At 36.2% G+C, this 22,630-nt stretch overlaps 1 long non-coding RNA gene and 1 other non-coding gene across 2 annotated transcripts in view; one reads left to right on the top strand and one right to left on the bottom strand.

The window, feature by feature from the left end:
* The window catches only part of LOC147581252 (uncharacterized), a 64,356-nt gene that overhangs the window by 20,198 nt on the left and 21,528 nt on the right, over positions 1 to 22,630 (bottom strand). The window contains exon 3 of the long non-coding RNA XR_015250881.1: positions 18,677 to 18,841. This is a non-coding gene — a long non-coding RNA (uncharacterized LOC147581252). The remainder of the gene's footprint in view (positions 1 to 18,676; positions 18,842 to 22,630) is intronic.
* Positions 8,143 to 8,215, top strand: TRNAK-CUU (transfer RNA lysine (anticodon CUU)). Its single transcript has one exon. It is a non-coding gene; the product is annotated as a tRNA-Lys (tRNA).

Below are 22,630 nucleotides of genomic sequence, written 5' to 3'. Positions count from 1 at the left end.
ATAGGATAAAATCTTACTCAACCATAAAAAGGAATGAAACAAGGATATATGCCACAACATAGGTGGATATCAAAGGCATTATGCTAAGTGAAGGAAGACAGTCACAAAGGCCACATTTTGCATGATTCCCTTTATATGGTATATTCACAGTAGACAAATCCAGAGAGACAGCCATCTTGTGATTGCCAGAGGCTAAGGGATCAAGGAGTAGGGATTAAGGAGTGACTGTTCAATGGTTGTGAGGGGCTGGAGAGAGGGGGAAATGAATAGTGACTGCATAATGGGTAAAGATTTTCCTTTGGGGTAATATCAATATTCTGGAACTAGATGGTGGTGATGTTGTACAACACTGTAAATGTACTAAAAGCCACCATGAATTTTATCTCAAGTTAAAGAAGTATAAATTAATGGGCAGCATAATATGATCTTACGAAAGATGTCACGCAGTGGTATATAATTCCTACCAAACAGATGAGGCAAAAAAATGTTCTGAAGGAAGGTGGAAGGAGAGTTCAATAAGCTTCAGAAGGGGAAATGTTTACTAGGAGAATCAAAACTTCCTCTGAACTTTCAAAGAAGTTAGGATGGAGATGGCTAAGGAGGGTTTGAGTGAGCCGTGAGGAAGTGGGGAGAAGTTCAGAAGCAAAAGATAATGCTCTGCATGGGGTGGCATAGTTCTGCTATCACCGGAAAAAAAAAAAAAAAGAGCCATTTTCTGAAACATAAATGGCAAATGGGTAACTCAAAAGTCACATGTAGCTCATCGATGACAACTGTTTGGTGCACATAGCTATTTAAAACTGGGAAAAATCCACTTAAAATCTGGATTTTGAGCTTTTCTTAAAAATTAAATATATAGGAACGCCCAGGTGGCTCAGTCTGATGAGTGGCTGACCCTTGATTTCAGCTCAGGTCATGAACTCGTGGTTTGTGTGTTCAAGCCCCACATCAGGCTCTATGCTAACAAAGGCAGAGCCTGCTTGGGATTCTTTCTCTCCCCCTGTCTCTACCCCTCCTCTGCTCAAGCTTTTGCTCTCTCTCTCAAAATAAATAAATAAACTTAAAAAAAATAAAAAAATTAAATATATATATTTAATATATATGGCAATGGACGCCCTATTCTTAAACATTACAGATTTACTGGAGCAAAGCAATGGTGGGCCCTTTCCGAAGGAGTCTGAAAACACTCAGTTGCATTACTTATTTCCTAGACATTTAAATTTGAAGGACAGAATCAAAATTTTTAACATCTTTTTTAGCTTCTACAGTACCGTAATTCTAAAGTAAATTTGCAAGAATAACCTTTCCATGAACCTTAAGAATCTAAGTAATAATTTTAAATTTTTGAGTCATTATGCATCCCATAGAACGTAAGGTGCTCTGTGTTACAGACATCCAGTTTTAATTTTACATCAAGCCATCCAACTCTCCTTATGAGATGAGCAGATTTATTATTTCATAATCTCATTTTAGGATTTTATAGACCAAATGGGACACATGTCCTAGGAAATGTTAATGTGGAAAGGATTTGTTCAGAAATATAAATTTTCTCTATTTAAAAAACAGAATTTAAAGAAAGGATATATTTTTTCAATCAGTTTTATAATGGCACCCCCACGCATATTTTGCACCTTCAAAATATCCCAATTCTATATATTTGTAGCTGAATATATTTTTGTTCTGACACAGCTGGAAAAAGCTTCAATTTAGCAATTTAGATTTAGCAAACAATTTGTGCATAATATGGCCCATTTGCTTTTGGTGTTATTTCATCATGATTTTAGAGCCAAAAATACTGCAATATAAAAATCAGCAATTGAGTATGTGCAGTGACTCTGATGAACTGGATTTTCAATAGTGTTTTGTTTAAAATATTATCCAGCCTGCTTAGAATGTATAATTTCAAAAATGTCATAGCTTAAAAGGTAAGATGCCCCTTACTGGGTCTAATTTCCATTACAAATCAAGAGGACACAAGCTGTGATATCACTCACGGCCTATGTGAGAAGAACTTAACCCGCTGACCCACCTCATTCTTCTCTGTTCTTGTGAACACTGAACCAAGGCTATGTCTGATAAATTTATAACTTAATTTGTTTTGAGATTGTACATCTAGATTTTATGCAGTTTCTCAAATGGGAAGCAAATTATGCCCTACCTTCCAAGACTCTTGTCCTCTAAATAAAAGAAAGAACAAGACTCAGTTGCTCTGAAACTAATCAGTGTGGGCTTTTCAGGATCTTCCAGGTATGGCCAGTGAGACACTGAAGCCCCATTTTGTTCAAGTTTGGTTCAGGAGAAGAAGTTATAAAATCCATAGACACAAACGCAAATGCACACACACATACACACACACGCAATGGATGAGGAAAGGTGATCTCAGGATCAGGACCTCCTGCTTTGAGTTTCTAGTGGTTATTTGGAGGCTAGCAACCACTTGACCTCAGAGCACTTGTTTTCTTGCCTTTAGGATGAATGTTCTCTGGTGCCTCCCTGATTGTACACAGCTTGACTTACTAAAAAAAGCTGTGTGTGTACTGCTCTAGAACTCACTCAATTCTAGACTCTATTTTTTTTTATTTTTTTAATGTTTATTTTTGACTAAGAGAGAGAGAGACAGACAGACAGACAGAACACAAGCAGGGGAGGGACAGAGAGAGAGGCAGACACAGAATCCAAAGCAGGCTCCAGGCTTTGAGCTGTCAGCACAGAGCCTGACGTGGGGCTCGAAGCTACAAACCATGAGATCATGACCTGAGCCAGAATGGGACACTTAACTGACTGAGCCACCCAGGCGCCCCAGGGGTTTTAATGAATAGGATTAATGAAGGGAAAGAAGATGGTGAGGATGAGGGGACAAAAGGAGGTAAAGAAGAAAAGTACTGCATCCGGAGGTAGCAGAATAAGGACATGAGAATGAGAATCAACATACCGTCGCAGGGGACTACAGGCTTCCTCATGGTGCCCAATTAAGAAGTGGGAGCCAGAGATCATTAGAAGTGAGGATGGAAAAGTAGGATGAATTCAGATGTCTGCAGGCCTTAAATCCCAAGATAACCCTGAGTCCTAGCATTCTACCAGATGGCAGTAAATATCCTTCAAAATTAAGCTTCTAAACAACTATACACTTATTATATTTCTTTCTTAAGGTGAATATTACCTTAATCATTATTTCCCACACTTCCTTTATGAAAAGAATCAATTGGAGTTGTAAAAAGCCTCACATTATGAGGCCCCTCTGGAAGACTGAAACAATACTGTCTGAGAGGGCACAAGAATCTGGATTCTTCACAGGAATCTTATGGTCAGACATGTTTGAAAACGCTAATGGTGGAATTTCCTTAGCAGTAATTTCTATCAAAAGATAATGTGTCAGGGGTGCCTGGGTGCTTCAGTTGTTTAAGTGTCCAACTCTTGATTTCGGGTCAGGTCATGACCTCTGTTGTGAGATTGAGCCCATGTAGAGCTCCCCACTGAGTATGAAGCCTGCTTAAGATTCTCTCTTTCCCACAGCCCCTCCCCCACTCATGCTCTCTCTTTCTCTCTCTCAAAAAAAACAAAAACAAAAACAATGACAAGATAGAAAAAAACCACACCAGGATGTGTCAAATTTGATGTTTTCTTTTTAAATTTTAAATAACATTAAAATAAAAGGAGGCTATTGTATACATTGGAGAGAAATCCGTATTATAATAAAAAAATTATTTAGTATGTCACAGTTAGGGTAAGATTTAAATTTGTTACTTCAGAATTGTATGAAGCAATTTTATACCATTGAATGACTCTGAATTAATTAACCATAAAATGCTGATAACCAGTTTTCTTCCTATATTTTCTTTTTAAAAGGAAATGAATGAAAATACAGAGAAATGATAATTATAGTTTTATAAATTCCAAAGATTAATTTCCATGTCCAGTCTAATTTGTGTGATAACGACATTCTGTCAACCTTAATTTTTACTCTGAATTTTCACTTGGTCATGGTATATGTATTTGCGTTTTTCTTTATGCTTTGCTGGGAATTCTTAAAATAGGTGACATTTTAATCCAGGGGTAATACAGAAAATATATATGTGATATAAGCTGTGTGATATGTTCATATAGCTTCCAAAGTACCTTGCAATTCATCTACATGACAGTTGTTATTGAAGCTTAAGATCATTAGCACAGGAAACTTGGCAAGGACATAAGACTGGGTTATAAATATTGGCTTCAGATGTCATTTTAGGACAGAATTAACTTCTCTCAGGATGTAGTAGCACGGATTATACAAGAGATCTCAGTTGAATCCAAAGTTATTTGTGAGATTAATGAATTAGACTGAAGGAAAAGCATAGAATACAATTTGAATTCATGTTGCTTTTGATTAAAAAAAAAAGTTTTGGGGGCACCTGTGTGGCTCGGTTGGTTAAGTGTCTTTTTCAGCTCAGGTCACGATCTCACACTCCATGAGTTCAAGCCCCACATCTGGCTCTGTGCTGACAGTGCAAAGCCTGCTTGGGATTCTCTCTTTCTCTGTCTTTCTGCCCCTCCCCTGCTCAGGCTCTCTCTCTCTCAAAATAAGTAAACAAACTTTTAACAACAACAACAACAAAAAGTTTTGGTAGCAAAGTTGAAGAGTTCAATTTTTGTAACTTATACATTATCTAACATGAGGAAAGTTACTTAACTTCTCTAAATGTAGTTTTTGTCCTGAGTCAAATTCAAGTAGATGGAAACTGTTTTTTTTCCTATGGTTCTTGGCACATGCTAAGTTCTTCTCCTTCCTCTTTCTTTTCTATACTTCATTTTCCTTCATCTTCCTCCTCTTTTTAGTCTATTATCATTAGTTTCATCATCACTTTTACACATTTACTGACACATCCCTCTACCTCTGTTTTCTCAAGATTCTTTAGTTCCTTGAAAACCTTGCAAAATTACATTTTATCTATGAGAGTAGCTGTATGTAGAGCAAAAATGTACATCAGTGACATACAGTTTGAAAAATAAATACTATTTATTCAAATATCTATTGTAAAATGTATTAGGGCTGTTTATAAAATTGCATGGATTCTGACAAGATAAAAAAATAAGTGATGAAAATAAGAAGGGAAAGAATGAGGTGAAGTCAGAGGAAAGTTTAACACACCAAGGAATTCCATAAAATAATTTGTGAGAATTTGGGCTGTAAATTTGCTTTTCCCAAAGCTAATGCATACAATAATGATGATGGTAATAACCAAAAAAGAGAATAAGGAAAAATTATGTTTCATAAGTTACAGAGTTGGCAAGATGGGATCACATCACCAAGACCAGCAGTGGAGGGCAGTGATAACCACTGCTGTTACTAAGAATAGAGACAATTTTTTCCTTTAGTCCTCATGAGGTAAGTACCGATTGGTAGAAAGGGCAATGGCCTTGGCATTCCTCCAGGAAATGAGTCTGTCCCAGAGGGCACTGGTATCACCAGCATTTGGAATTCAGGCATTGACATGAGACCAAAGTAAGGTTCAATGAAAACTACCCTACAACTAGCCAAAATAGTGTTGTTCCATTGTGGACCTCTATGATGGTCTGACATGACAGAGGAGTAAGTTGTAGAATGCCTTAGAGAGATAGTCTTGGCGTATTTTTCAATCCTCAATAAATCTTGCAGACCTAGGTAAAAATTGTGGGGTAGTAAGTTTAAAGTTGTATTCTGATTAGTACCTGGATAGTAAAGATAATACATTGTCAATTTAAGGTGGATCACATGACAATCACAGGCCTGACATCTCCTTGTGAACTGTTAGGAACTAGCAACAACATATGAACAGTTGGAAACCCATTCCATTTCTACACAGGTGTGCACAAAGGAGATAACATATTGTCAGAGTCAACATTTTCCTCAGAAAAGGAATCCATTTTTGCTTTAACACACAGGAAAATGGCCTGTGATGGCTTCCAGTCGAATCTTATTGAATGTTGTTATAACCTAAGGCACAGATTTAAAAATTGATTTTAATTTACATCAGTTTAATAATTATTTACCTGAAGAAATATATATCCTAATATATGTGTGTTTAATTATTTAATGAAATCTTACAAAATGCATCTGGAAATTCTCATGGTTTTGACATATCTGTTAAAATATACGAATATACCTGGACTCAACATAATCACCCTTTTATTGAGAGAGGTGGCGTAATATTATGGAAGGTGTTGGAGACTTAAAGTAGAGAGATCTATGTTCTGTTCCAGAATGCACATGAACTTTCTGTGTAACCACTATGGTGTTCAGCTAAGTTTTCTTTTTGGTGAAATGAGAGATTGGTAACAGATGAGTTCAAAGGTCCCTTCCATGTACAGATTTGAAGGGATTCTCATTGACTTTAACGGTTAAGCAGTTGTATGTACGTTATCCATCTTAAAATTTTATTCAGTTGCTAAAACAGCTCTTTCATCTTTCACCAAATACAGCTGAGAATTGTCTCCTCAAGCAGGAGTGAAACAATTAGTCAACGAATCACAAACTAACTACTTAACAAACATCCATAGGTTACGTCAACAAGCAAAATAAGTAATAAAAATCATTCCTATCACCTAAGACATACAGAATAGACCTCATTTTAGAAACATCAAAACTAGTGACCAGAAGATGTAAGTATATTTCAAAGGCCGTACACCTAGCAAGATAGAATTTGAGTTTTGATTTTTCAACTTCAAGAATTATGATCTTTTTCTAGTAAGCCATGCTCTTGATGACATGACAGAGATTCGGGTTATAGAGATAGATAAGCCAAGACATTCTAAAGAACAAAACAACAGTACTCAGTGATAAATTGTGTCAAAATTATTCTTTGAAGATTATGTTAGTTTTTCCATAGAAAGCATGCATCACTAACAAGCACAAATCAAGTCACTAGGCTGATAAAATATTTAAAAAAAAAACCCTGAAATGTGGGGCACCTGGCAGGCACAGTAATTAAAGCATAAGACTCTTGATCTTGGGGTCGTGAGTTCTAGCCCCACATGGGAGAGTGGCAAAGAATACTTGAAAAAAAATTTTTAAACGTGAAAATGCTCAATTTAATTTATAAATACCCATTGTTGGAGACTCAATACATTGTATTTACCTTTACATAATTGGAAAAGAAGCATGTATGCCATTTAAAATTTTTTCTGTCATTAAATTTCTGGAAATTGTCAGCTGGGCTTTAAAGAAAAAAGACCAAGAAGATTTTTTAAATAAATAGTTATAAAAAGTATCCCTGGGGGCGTCTGGGTGGTGCAGTCGGTTAAGCGTCCGACTTCAGCCAGGTCACGATCTCGCGGTCCGTGAGTTCGAGCCCCGCGTCAGGCCCTGGGCTGATGGCTCAGAGCCTGGAGCCTGTTTCCGATTCTGTGTCTCCCTCTCTCTCTGCCCCTCCCCCGTTCATGCTCTGTCTCTCTCTGTCCCAGAAATAAATGAAAAACGTTGAAAAAAAATTTAAAAAAAATAAAAAATAAAAAGTATCCCTGTTTCAGCACATGATCTTTGCTTTGTCACCACTTTCCTTCGGAAAGACAAAGGGGTCACTAATGGGGTCCAGGATATACTACCCCCAAATATGGTGTCTGGGCATATTGATTACTTTAAGCTGAAGACATTTGAGAAACAGCCAGTACAGGAAGGATTTTCCCTGAATCAGTTCATAAGATCTTTATGTGAGAAGGACCCTCTCTCCTCCCAGAGGAAAGGATCATCCTTATCTCAAAAAAGAAGAGTGAGATACATCTGAATGAACAGGTTTTGCTAACTTTCCCTCAGTTTACTACCCTTAGCTCATATCCTTTTTGTTCTGCCACATTTTTCTATCACTTTCTCCTCTTCATCAAACCTGGTATAAAGACACTCAGATTAACTCTATCTTTCTGTCTTCATGTCCATATGAAGTGCCCATGTCAGGTAAAATTTACACTAAATAAATGTGCCCACTTTTCTTAATTTGTCTTTTGTCACGCAGACCCCACTGAGAACCAAAAGGATAGGAGGATGAAGGTATTTTTCTTTCCCTCCAAAATAATACTTTCAGACTTTAGCTTTCTCATACGTAAGACATAGCGACTTGTCAAAATAGTATCTAAGGTGCGTTCTGGTCAATAACATTCTTAGAGTTTATTAAAATAATTAGTTGTAGGGGTGCCTGGCTAGCTCAGTCAGTAGAGCATGAGACTCTTGATCTCAGGGTCATGAGTTCAAGCCCCATGTTGGGCATAGTGCTTTGTTAAAAAAAAAAAAAATTGTAAAACAGTTAACAAGTAGCAGCAATAGAGAAAGGAAGAGAAGAAAAGGGTAGTGTGATTTTACAACGTATAGTAAGTCAAGAAAAACCAAATTTTTGACTAACAATGACTTTGGGATTTTTTTCTTTGTAGGAAACATATCTCAAAATAGCAGAAGATGGCCCAAAATGTGAAGAAGATTTAACATTTATCTCATTCTTAGGCCTTGAATCACTGCATAGAAACCATGATAGTCTAATAATTTCCATTAGATATTATAAAATCATAAGGATTTGCAGTTAAACATATGGACTACAAACTTTTATAAGCTACATTTTAAAATGGGGCCAATATCATTAAATTTCAAATACAGAATGTGAAGGAAATGAACTACTTTACGTTTCAAGTGATATCCTTATTATGAAAACATGAATCTAAATCTGCAGTTGTACTAACCTATTGCCTAAGGCATTAGAAAGAAAATACCAGTATCTCTGTGTATTTCCACAGTTAACTGTTGTACTTTCAAAATAGTGCACTATCAGGGCGCCTGGGTGGCTTGGTCGGTTAAGCCGCCGACTTCGGCTCAGGTCATGATCTCGCGGTCCGTGAGTTCGAGCCCTGCGTCGGGCTCTGTGCTGACAGCTCAGAGCCTGGAGCCTGTTTCAGATTCTGTGTCTCCCTCTCTCTGACCCTCCCCCGTTCATGCTCTGTCTCTCTCTGTCTCAAAAATAAATAAACGTTAAAAAATATTAAAAAAAAAAACAAAATAGTGCACGATCAATATATAAATTATAAGGTATTCACTGTAATTTTTATTTCTTAATCTTCATAAATTCATTAACAGTCAAGATAACCAGTACCTGGGACAATCTCAACTCAAAAACCATGCAAGGAGGAACCTGAAAATATTTCACGTTTGTTAGATTCTGAATATTTGCATTTAAAAATAAGTATCCCAGGGGCCCCTAGGTGGCTCAGTCAGTTAAGCATCCCACTTAGGCTCAGGTCATGATGTCACAGTTTGTGAGTTCGAGCCCTGCATTGGGCTCTATGTTGACACCTCAGAGCCTGGCGCCTGCTTCAAATTCTATGTCTCCCTCTCTCTCTGCTCCTCCCCCGCTCATGCTCTGTCTCTCTCTCCTTCAAAAATAAATAAAAACATTTTAAAAAATTAAAAAAAAAAGCATCCTAAAGATTTAAGGCCAAAAACAAAACTAAAATAAATCAAACAACAATCACAAAAATCGGTAAACATCAGACTTTCAAACGGTAACTAAGACCACCAACCAACATAATTTAGGGTTGGAAAATCTATAACCCACAGTAAAAGGTGTCTTTAGGTTAAAAGAGTATATGTTATTATCTCCAACATGAATTTAAAATGGAAAATTAAAATGAGTTGCTTTTGATAGACCCTCATTTTCAAGATTCAAATCTCAAAACATTTCAGAATGACATATTTATGAAATGCTCATCTAACGAAAGACTGTTGGATATTTATATTGTTGTAATCTTATTAAGTTTGTAAGTAAAGGTTGGGAATAAAGCGCAAAACTTTAAACTGGACATCCAGACGTCACTGCTAACCACAGACTTACATTCTTTCTCTATTTATACCGTTTGTTTACTTTTTGCATTTCCTCAGCTTGGACAGGGACTTTCTGCTTCTAGTCAATTTCACTCTTATTTTTGGCACGTAAGTAAATTTTCCAGTACTTCTGGAAAATGTTACATCTAAACAATCCTTAGCAAAGAGATGATGGAAACATTCCTATTGGGATTTAATAAATTGGGTGGTGATAGTTGTCACTATTGTCCCAGAAGATATCCACGGTAACCCAAAACAGGTCTCCCAGTCATCTCTAGGAGGCTGACAGCAGTAATAGTTGGTGACTTCTCTCCTTCATCCCTCCCCAACACTACAACCTAAAACTACTATCCCAGTGTAAAACAAAAATGGCCTCCCAGGTTAGCCTGGCAACAACAGTACATATTCCAGCCCCTCCTGAGTTTTCTGAATGTGATTCATTGAGAATTTCCGTCAATATGGTAGTCTGGAGAACTTAAGGCTGGTCTCTCGTGAGTACAGTTAACTCCACTCTCCTGTCAGTTACCAAATTCTTTTCCATCTAATCACATCATGTGATTTAAAACTAAACTTTGGAACACCATAAACGTATACTCCCCCCCCCCCCAAAAAAAAAAAAAAAACTGCCAAAAGGCAAGGGGATATTTTGTGTATAATAACTTACAGCTTTTATGGATTACACATACTCTGTTAAAAGGGAATCGTGAAATTAATTTCCAGATCAATACTCATCCAACACCTTCATTTGTATGCTTGCAAAAGAAGTTGCCTTATTCAAATCCCAGGGTTTTCTGTTATTATTTTAACTGGGGCTCTCCACTTTATCTACCTAGAAGTAGATTTTACTTGTTTTATTGCCCAGTCAGGAGAAAATTTCCACACCAGGGTAGCCAAACTAAAAATGAAGAGGAAATTATAAATACAGCTCGAGGAGGAAGGAAAGACCATTTCCTTTCAGCCACTCTCGATTTGGCCTGACTGTATTATGACGAATATCGTGCAGCCTGAATATAGAAAGTGCTCCTATTGTAAAACCCTCAGTGCCGCCTCCAAACAGAACACAGAAGCAGCTTCCCACCAGGAACTCCAAGGAACACCCTGCATCCCGAAAGTAGTTTCCTATCTCCGTAACTTTCAATCTCAGTCAGAGTCTTTAGTTCAAAGGTAACAATTGCTGCTTATGGCACAAACGTAATGATTAACAAGATTTTTATATCGTGGTAATGGATATGCCTGTGACCACTTCGGGGTCTATGTTAATGCCCTTTGGAATCAGGGAATGACTCCCCAGCTCTTGCTGAAATGTCCTAATACATGTCAGGAAGGGAATAGAATAAACAAAGATTATGACTTACTTGGATAGGAATCTAAGATATTTTACCATTTATCATTTCTCCTGTTTAGTTTACACAGAGAAATTCTAAATATTTCCTGTCATACCTGCATTTTCAAAGTGACCCGAAATGAAAGAGGAAACATAGCAATTTTATACAATGTAACAAATCTTACATGTTATCTTCTAAAATTAAAATTTTACACTTTAGGGGCACCTGGGTGGCTCAGTCAGTTAATTCAGCTCAGGTCATGATCTCGCAGTTTGTGGGTTCGAGCCCCACCTCAGGCTCTGTGCTGACACCTCAGAGCCTGGAGCCTGCTTCAGATTCTGTGTCTCCCTCTCTCTCTGCCCCTCCCCTGCTCGTACTCAGTCTCTCTCCCTCTCAAGATAAAATAAAGTCATAACAAATATTTTTAAAAACTTTACACTTTACATTGAAATCTATGACCATTTTGAGTTGATTTTTTATGTCGGGTATGGGGTTTAGTTTGAGGTTTAGAGCCTGGTGAACAGATCAGGGACATGACGGCAAAAGCGCGGTCTATGAAAGGAAATAATCAATAAATGGGACTGCAGCAAAATTAAAAATGTCTGCCCTCCCAAAGACCTTATTAAGATTAGAAGACAAGCCATATAGACTGAGAAAATATTTGCAAACCACGTATCTGACGAATGACTTCTATATGTAATATGTAAAGAACTCTCAAAATTCCACATTAAAATAATAATCCAGTTAGAAATGGGCAAAAACAAAATAGAGAGTTCACCCCAAACGATATACAGACAGCAAATAAACTTTTGATAAACGATCAATATCACTAGCCATTAAGAAAATGCAAATTAGGGGCACCTGGGTGGCGCAGTCGGTTAAGCGTCCGACTTCAGCCAGGTCACGATCTCGCGGTCCCTGAGTTCGAGCCCCGCGTCAGGCTCTGGGCGGATGGCTCAGAGCCTGGAGCCTGTTTCCGATTCTGTGTCTCCCTCTCTCTCTGCCCCTCCCCCGTTCATGCTCTGTCTCTCTCTGTCCCCCAAAAAATAAATAAACGTTGAAAAAAAAATTTTTTTAATAAAATAAATAAATAAATAAATAAATAAATAAATAAATAAATAAAAGAAAATGCAAATTAAAATATCACAACACACCTTTCAGAAAGGCTAACATTTTTGAAGTTATAGCACGAAGTGCAAGCCAGGAGGTAGAGAAAGGGATCTCTTCTTCACTGCTGATGGGACTGTAAAACGCCTTCCAACAAGAGCAAGCTATAGTGGGGGTGGGGGGGCGGGGGAGTAATCCCTCCTCCATTAATAAGGTCCAGACAGGGCCTTGTTCCCTATCTGCAGTGATCAGTACCTGTCCTAGGACGGCCAATAGAAAGGCTTTTTTCCCCTGACCAGAGCAATTGATTTGGGCGTGAGAAACGTGACCCATACCACGCAATGTAAGTCCTTCTGAGATTAATTCATGAAATTAGAAAAAACACAACAAAACAAAACATGTTTTGACTTCATTTACAGTCACTCCGATGATACGGTACTTAATTCAAGAATATGTTAAAAATCTGTCAACCTATGAAGAAACTAGATACAGAATCTTTTTAAATGCTGATTTCTTTTTTGAGAGAAAAAGAGAGAGTGTGTGTGCATGAGCATGTATGCAGGAGAGGCAGAGAGAGAGGGAGGCAGAAGATCCAAAGCGGGCTCTGCACTGACAGCAGAGAGCCCGATGTGGGGCTGGAACCCACCAACCATGAGATCATAACCTGAGCCAAAGCTGGAGGCTTGACCAACTGAACCACCCAGGCACCCCGATACAGAATAATTTTAAAGGAATGTTTTGTAGTTTGTACATAAAATGTTAGCTTTAACGGAGGATAAAATTATAAAATATTGCTGATATATTCATTGGGTTTCTTTTCTTTCATATTGACAAGCTATGCCGAATACAGCCATTTACTTTAAAAATGTTGCTTTAGCTCCTTTTTAAAAAAATAACTTCTTTCTTTCCTTCAATATCCTGGCCTCTGCCCCCTTACATCTCTGAATATGAAGTATGTCATCGTTAAGTTGCAATTCTTATAACTTCCTCAAATTCCTGAAAGCCATCTCCCCCTGGGAAAAACAGGAAGAAAGAATTGAAAAGTAACAGCAAATGAGCTCTGATTAGCAGATCATCTCTGGGGTTCAAAGCTATACCCCTATGACAGCTTAAACACCCCAGAAACTCAGTAAGAGTTTTTATCACCATATCATAACATGTATAAAATTGTCCTTTAATTTTTATCGAAGTTTGTATGTGTGTGTTTCACGCAATTTATTATTCAAACCAAAATTGAAAACTAGAATTAGTATACACAGAAAACTGTGAACTGACTAGGAAATGACACATTTTTGTATTTTTCATTTTACCAGGTCGAAAATTAAAAAGTAAAATGACTCTTTTTTTAATTGAAGTCCACACAACATAAAATTAACCCTTTTAAAGCTTTCAACAGAGTGGCAGTTAGTGCAGTGAGGATGTTGTACAACTACTATTAACTTTCAAAACATTTCCATTATTCTCCCCACAAAAAAACAAAAAAAAAAAAAAAAAAACAAAAAAACAAAAAAAACCAAACATCCATTAATCAGTAATTTTACATAATCCCTTACCTTACCCCCCACCCCCAGCAAGCACTAATCTCCTTTGTGTCTCTATTATTTTAGCTCCTTTGGATATTTCATATAAATGAATTAATACACTATGTGACCTCTCATGTCTGGCTTCTTCTATGTCTGGCATAAAGTTTTCAAGGTTCATCCATGTTGTAGCATGTATCAATACTTTACTCATTTGTATGGCTAAATAATATTCCATTGTATAATGCTACATTTTATATCTCTGTTGATGGACATTACAGATGTTTCTACTTTTTAGTTATTATGGACATCGATACTATGAACATTCATATGGAATTGTTGTTTGAACACCTGTTTTCAATTATTTGTAGTATCTATCTGAGAGTGGAATTGCTGGGTCATACAGTAATTCTACCTTTTACTTTTTAAGGAACTACCCGATTGTTTTCCACAATGGCTGCTCTCTTTTACATCTCTACCAGAAATGTAATATATGAGGGTTTCAGAGTCTCCACTTCCTTGCCAATGCTTGTCATTCATTGGTTATTATTATCTATTATAACTATCCTATATTGTATATTATTAATAATATATATTGATAATATAAAATATTATTTTATTATTATAAAAATTATTGAGGTATCATTGAAATACAACAGTATATTAATTTCAAGATTTGTTGTTTTAAATTTCATTTCTCTAATGCCTAATCATTTTAAGAATTGTTTGTCATTGATATATATCTTTTGTTTTGGATACTTCTTTTTTTATTTTGATTTAACTTATTTTTTAATTAATATCCAAGTTAGTTAGCATATAGTGCAACCCTGCCAGTAACCCTCTGTTCTCCATATTTAAGAGTCTCTTATGGTTTTGTCCCCCTCCCTGTTTTTATATTATTTTTACTTCCCTTCCCTATGTTCATCTGTTTTGTATCTTAAAATCCTCATGTGAGTGAAGTAATATTATATTTGTCTTTCTCTGACTGACTAATTTCGCTTAGCATAATACCCTCCAGTTCCATCCACGTAGTTACAAATGGCAAGATTTCATGCTTTTTGATTGAAATGAATAAAACTCCATTGTATATCTATACCATGTCTTCTTTATCCATTCATCTATAGATGGACATTTGGGCTCTTTCCATACTTTGGCTATTGTCAATAGTGCTGCTATAAACATTGGGGTGCCCGTGTCCCTTTGAAACAGCATACCTGGATCCCTTGGATAAATCATTAGAGAAATGTGTATTCAAGTTCTTTGTCCACATCCTAGTTGAATTTTTGTCTTTTTGTTGTTGAGTTGTAAGAGTTTTTATATATTCTGAATATCAGATACTTAATATCTGTCCTTTTTCTGTTTTGGGGGTTTTCTTTTCACTTTCTCAGTACTGTTCTTTGATGCCAAAAATATGTGAATTTTAATGAAGTACAATTTACCTATTTGTTTTTCTCCCATTGCTTCTGATTTTGTCCTCACATATAGAATCCATTGCTTAACCCAAGGTCATGATGATTTACCCTTAAGTTTTTTGCTAAGAGTTTTATGGTTTTAGCTCTTACATTTAGGCTATTGATTCATTTTGAGTGAAGTTTTGTAAATGGTGTGAGGTAGAGGTTTTGTAGCCTTTTGAGCCTCATGAATATTTGAGCCCCTGAAAAAAAAACAATTCTGACAATGTAAAAGAATTATTTTACTGTGATTTGTTATCCTTGATTAAAAAAAATTATTAATGTAGATTTTGATGCATGTATGGTCCTTACAAAACTTGGAATTAGTTAATACTACTCCAGACATATCCCATATTTGATTTACTACCTACGTTAGAGTTACTGTGCCTTTCTTATTTATTACTGCTGGCAACTTCATCACTTGAGCACTAGTCAAACAAATCTGGCAGTGACAGAGAAGTATCCAAAACAATAATGTCCAGAACATGTCTGTCAATGTTCCTAAGGTCCTCGAATGTGGTGGTAGGGGGTGGGGCTGTAAATCTCCTCTGTGATTACTACACCTCATACTTATATAGGGCTTTCCATTTTATAAAGCACTTTCAGCATAATATTCTATTTGATCCTACTAGTCTCTTTGAAATAGACAGGACATATGCTTTTTCAATATTTTATACATATGAAAACTGAATCTTTGCAGAGCTAAATGATCTTCCAACGTCAAATAACAGAACATACCAGATTAGTACTCAAAACCCAGTCCTTAGACTCTGGGAAATAAATAAATATATATGTATATGTATATGTGTGTATATATATATATATATATATATATATATATATATCTTTTCCTTTGCCCTACTGTGATGAGTCAGTGTGATTCTGAAGCAAATTTATGAGGGGTTTATCAAAAATTATTTTAATTTTTATTGAAAACCAGGTTTCAAATGTTAAAAAGCTATAAAGTGTTATTTCCTCTCTAAATGATTGTGCAGTGCATATTTATAAGCGTTTATACAATAATTTGATAACCAAACAGCTGCTGAAACAATGAATTTTAATGACCAGCATCTCAGTTAGTGTTTTTCTCCTAAGCATGATAAAATAAAGTTTGTGTGAGACACTTCATCTATTTCAGATGCGTTTAATGTAAGCACCAGCAAAAGGATAATCAAGAGGAGAATCCATGAAATAAAATCACATGGGCAGTAGAGTAAAATAAAAACACATGTCAGGTACCTATTTTTTTTAACTCATGTGTGTGCCTGATCATAGAGAACACTACTTTTTGAGATTCTCTAAAAGAAATCAAAACTAGGACTTTTTGGAGCTGCATGGTGTAGACATCCGTCCTTAGCTCATCATCACGTTGCACATACTAAGTGAGCACCTTTCATCCGGACAGCCCCAGGCTAGATATTATAATAGGATGACAATGTGAGTAAGATTTAGTCTCTGGCTTTAGTTTACAATCAAAGAGAAGTGACATATATGTATCCAGCTAACTAGATTGTAAAAGAATACGCCACAGCTAAGGTAATGAGCTGCCCTGCAAGGTAATGAATTTCCTCTCCCTGGAGGTGTTCAAGCACAAGCTGGCCTTCCACTCAACAGCATTGTTATAACAGAAGCTGATGCCTGGGTAGAAGCTGGCAGTGAATCACTTGTTAGAGCACTTCCAATTTTAATATAAGCTCTAAAATAATACAGTTTACAGTTAAAGCTGTAAAATAAACCCCTTCTCAAAGCATTAGCTTGCTATTGTATTAATGTTTTTGGCCTGCTGATGATTTTCTTTATTCATTATTCATATGTACTTGTGAAACATTTTTATTACTTCTTGAATGAAACATTTTCTACAAGAGAAATAGCCTGGTGTGTCTTTGGTAATAGCAATTCCATCCAAGATAAGTCTTACAGTTATTCCAAGTGACTTTTTGTTTTTTTTCCTTAAACAGCCCTCTAACATTTGATAATGTTGATTCCACCACCAGAACTCTCTGCAGTTAATGCTATCACATTACTATTATACAGTGGATCAAAGGATTGTGTAAAAACTGAAATATAGTGTAATTAGTAGCTGAAAGCCCAACTAACAAATGTAAAATAAATTTTAGAGAAATACAAAGTGTTATTTGGCACTGATCACGACCATATAAAGCATGTCAAATTAAATAGCATCCCAATATGCTAACAATGTGTTTTCTAAAAGGTGAAGAGGTTAATTGTGTTGTAAAAGGAATTTCCAAAAGAATGCATCATCTATTTTACATTGAAACCTCAATTTACTATGGCAGGAAACCGTATTACTGAACTTTGCAGATTAGCAAGTAATTGACCAAACATTCAGAAATAGTTTTCCCTAATTGTTGGTTGTTGGAGCAGTATATATTATTATATTTAGCAATCCCAATGAAGTTGAATAAATTAAAGTGATCTTTGTTGTGAACTAAAATTTGTATTATACATTTTTAAGTTAATAAACTTATATGAATTTGCTCAAAGATTTCTGTGATTACATTTGTCATGGTTGATATAAAACTGCTCAGCCATTTGGAGGAAATGAATTTTTTTTCAGTGTTTTATGTTTAGCAAATGAGAATTGCTGATTATTATTCATCCTAACAACATTCACTTCTCAAATTATGAATCGAATACATCTTGATTGTGGCTTACGGTAATATGTAAAAAGTTTAATTAGTGTATACGAATGAGTTGGGCTTTTTTTCAGTAAATCTTATAGGTTTTGTTTTTACTTAGAGTTTTTAGTTTTCAACTTGTCCAGCTTTCGAAGGAGTAGAGAACCCAGTGAAAAGTGATGGCTTCCAGATAGCAACCAGCATTAGTAAACGCTCTCTCTCATGTATGTCCTTCTTTTTAAAGAATGTATCATCCTTTAGCTGAAGAAATACCAGAGTGATTGTTAAAACGTAAAGGTATTAGTAATGGACAACATTACCCAGTGTTTGTATATATATACACACACATATATACATATATATATACATAGCAAAACCGGTGCTAACTTCATGTACTCTGCACAGGCACAGTCAGTCCTGGATAATGTGTAATAGAGATAATTGGTATTTACAAATGTTTGTGGATAGGTGAAAAATTTATATAAGATTTAGGTAAAATTCAAAAGGATTCTTATATTTAAAACCCGCTACATATTATCGTTATTTTAAAAGGCAGAGCATGATTAATTAGTTCACAAGCACTTTAAAAAGTCACATTAAATAAACAGCAGACCAAATTGAGGGAGGAAGCCACTAAAAATTAAGTCGTTATTATTGTTCTACTCTTTTATATGAGCATATAATCTTTCAGTCGCTGTAAAAACAAAAATAACACAAAAACAAAACAAAACAAAACAAACGGACAAACAACTCAAGGCAAAATAGCTCACACTATAAAGGAAATGTATTGGCTCATGTGACCCAAATGTTCTGTGCTTACTTTTATCCTTTCAAAGAAGCTTGCTTTGGCAGTTCAAATGCTGTGACCAGAGTCCGAGTCTCTCTCCTCAGTTCTGCCTCTTCGGGTGGGCTCTGTTCATAGCAACCTCCTGTCGTCATGGCCTGACATTGGTTCCCAGTGGCTCCCAGGTCGTTCCTTTTCCTCCTTAATGTCATATAGAGAAGATAACAAAGTTCTATAAGAAGAATTTTAAAAAGCAGCTTTTCCAGAAATCCTAGGGAAGGTTACCCTTCAATTCCTTGGGTGCATTTGGAACAAAGGCCTTGCATCAATCACTCTGGTCAGAGGAAGGCATGTGATGATTGCCTTAAGCCAATAATGAAGCTATAGTTCTGTGGCCGAAGAGGGGTTCCACTTCCCCTGAAATATATGGCCTGTGTCAGGGAGGACAAATCCCCACAAAAATAGAGATAAACTTTTATCAAAAGAAGAGGGAAATGGACACGAGCTAACCACCAGAAAATGTACATGACACTTGTGTTGTACGTCTCTGCCTTTCTACTGATCTTCTCCTTGCCTTCAAGTAATTAATAGAAAAATGATTTTTTGTAATGATCAAAGATCATGAAACTGGTGAGCCAATTATTCTCTTTCCTCCCATTTAGAGCTCATTACCAAATGTGTTTATTATAAGAGGCTGCCTCCCACCCTGCTTAGCATCTATGGAAAAAAAACTAAAGACACTGCTGAATCATAGTCCCTTTTGTAATATACTTCACTGGCTAATTCTTCAATAGTAATCATAAATGTAAGTGATCTTCTCTCCAAATGTAGAAAAAGGTGAAGATACATAGAGTCCGTCCACTATTAAATCATATTCCATAATTCCCTTACCTTTCCAAAGAAACCTGTAGGCCTCAGTTCCTCAATTACAAATTCTATGGTTGTCAAATTGGGCCCCTGAGTCAATCATATAAATCCAAATAAAAGTTAGTGGAAAAATAAAATATGTGGATATATTAAAAGACACAAATTATTACCCTGGCATTTGGATATTTGTAGATGCAGGCTCCCTATGCCAAAATCGTATGTGATGGGGCTCTGCTAAATAGGAGAAAGGCCATTGTCCAAACTGGAATGGTGACAGATTATCTTCTATATTCTCCTTCAGATTCATGCTCCACCTTGGACTGTGTTCCAGTAGCTAACCTGTCTAAACTGCTTAGATTCCCTGGTTATCTCTGATTTATGGCTGGGCTTGGCCATTTAAAATTACCAGTAGGAGATAAGTAGAAGGATGGAGAAGGATTTTTTGAAATTCTCTCCCCAGCTCTCTCTCCTCTAGTAATTCATGGTAAGTTGGTTCTGTCCATCTTTAAGACCCCACGGTTCTTTTTAAGCAGTCTCCCCCAAAAAGCTTTTCTCCCTGGTTCCAGTAACTGTTCCTTTCCCCTACACTTTCAGATATTGGGATGTTCAGAACTATGACAATCTGAGGGTTGGATTGTTGGATTCCTTGCACTCACTTTTGTATTTAATCCAATAACTAGGCTCACTCCAATATACCCAGTAGAATATCCTATTTCTTTCCAGGACCATGACTGATACCAGGGCCAACAGGGACATGGGAATAATATAGGAAAGAACAAGTTGTGCTCAGCAAAAAGTGGGAATGGTTCAAATACACTAGAGAGAAACCTTAAGGAAAGTGCGAAATAAAATAAAGAGGGGGCCAGATGATATAGAGCCTCTAAATCCAGAGGCCTTTATAGAGTTTGCCTAACAAGTATAAAAGAACTACAAAGTGTTTGTGAGAATGATCAGGTATGCTGAAAATATCAGTTTGGCGGGCTGGAAATTGAAAAGACTTAAAATAGAAAGAAAGTTTAAAGGACCATAAAGATATCTGAGCAAAGACAGATATAAGCCCGAGCAGAGAAGTTGGTAAAGAGGACAGGTGAAGAAAAATGGATGCATAGAATCTTTTAATTATGGAGAGTTGAATAAGGAACATGAGACGAGAGATATGGAGTGTGATCATATGATTTACCATCCAAAGAAGGACACCTTTAGAAGTGATAAAAGTTGTATTAATACCTAAGGTAATTAATGCCTACCAGGATTAGTCCCATAAAATGGAGGCATATAGTCCACCTAGAGATAAACAAAACATTTCATGATAGCAAACCTGAGTTCTTTAGAAACTGATCGCTTTTGGTGAGGACAAGGAAGGTAAACAAAAATGCTAAATATCCAGCTAAAGCTAAATATGTGGGAATGGGGAAAAAGATAAAGGGTCATTTTTGTGCATAAAGTTGAAAATGCCCAGATAGCATTTGGCAGTATAGAACCAAACTCATGGTCAATTGAGAACACAGGATAAGAAATATAGATTTGAATCTCTTCCACATAAAGAATGAATCTGTTCTACAAAGAGATAATTTCCCTGACAGAAATCCCTTCCCTCTTAACTATTTATGCCTGTGAATTACTACCTCCACAGCAGTCTAGGAGCCTGAAGGGCAGGGCCAGCCTCTGATTCACTTTTGCAAATCACCAGGCTTAGCACCCTGTTGTATATCCGAAAGAAACTAATATATATTTGTTGAGTTAAAGACTTGTTTTACTTAGGCCACTTGAATAGCATATCCATTACCATGTTTCTGTCCTGCTACTACTCTGCCATACCTCATCTTTTACCTAAACAATCCTGCTGCTGCTCAATCTGGTTTGCCATGTAAAAATAAAGAAGAGTTTAAGAATCGGTGTCTCGCCAGGGACTGAGCTATGGCAAGATTCCTGTGCTGCTTGAAAGTAAGCCAGAGCATAAATTAACTGCGTTGTACATAAAAGTCTTATGTCTTGTCTGGGCAACTGAATGGACAATACTGTCGCTGGAGTACTGGTTAAACAGTGTTATATATTTAAATGCTAGATTTTTCTTACTCTCTTCTTCATATTTCCTTTTGAGGAGATGTTTTTGAGTTTTAGCAGATGTTATTCTTTTTTTTTTTTTTTAATAAGATGAATGGGGGAAATTTTCTTTGTATTTGTAACATTTTGATGTCCCAGATCAGTATTTGACCTCCAGTAGGTCACGTATACTCTTAACTGCCTACTTATTCTCATGTTTTTGGCAACTGGTTTTATAGATATATCCATTTTACTTTTTTAAAGTAGCTGCCATTTCTTCTTTTGTCATAAAATCAATTTCCCTGCTCTGCATCCAATAAATATGAAATCCATGCTGATAGAGTTTTTCATTCATCATTTGGCAAAAAATTTACCAAATGTTTGAAACAGTGCTGGGTAAAACACATGAGATATGGATTTTGTGGGTCGGGAAACACAAAACTAAATTAATAAAACATTGCCCCTGACCTCACACAATTATAAATTTTTATGGTGACTGAATTATGTGATTCTTTTGTCACAATATTATTTGACAGAAATAAAAATGTCTGAAGTCTATAGAATCTCTTTCTCTCCCTCTCTCTGTTCCCCTCCTGCCTTCCTTTTTTCCTCATATTTAAGACAGCTATTTTCAGAGCATGTCAATATTGAATATTCATTAATTTTCAAAGTCCTGGGTTTTTGCCAGTTTAGATTTAGTTGATGTTCCATTACACTGTTGAGCACATTTCATGGTTCTCTAATCAAATTAGCTCACTTCTAAACACAAACATTTTTATAAGACTTGCCCAAAGCAGTTGTGACTTAGCTCCCATCTTATTTTTTTAAATAAAAAAAAAAAAAAACAAGCAGCAGGTTATTAAGTTTGGCACATCACCTGCTGTGCAAAGAGACCAACACACAAGAAAAGCAGCCAACCTTCCTACAGCACATACTGTAGATCACACAGTGTAACACAGACTGTAGATCAGAGAGTTGTTACATCACTAATATTCAAAGCCCCTTGAATTTCAATTATACTTTATTTATTATCTTAGCTGCTTCACCATTTGTAATGCATAGTAATCTTCTACACATTCA

Source organism: Puma concolor, chromosome B2, assembly GCF_028749965.1.
Source record: "Puma concolor isolate L17-30 chromosome B2, mPumCon1.1.hap2, whole genome shotgun sequence".
NCBI classification, from domain to species: Eukaryota; Metazoa; Chordata; class Mammalia; order Carnivora; family Felidae; genus Puma; species Puma concolor.
The sequence above is the reverse complement of the archived record's forward strand: the minus strand, read 5'-3'. Positions and strand labels throughout refer to the sequence as shown.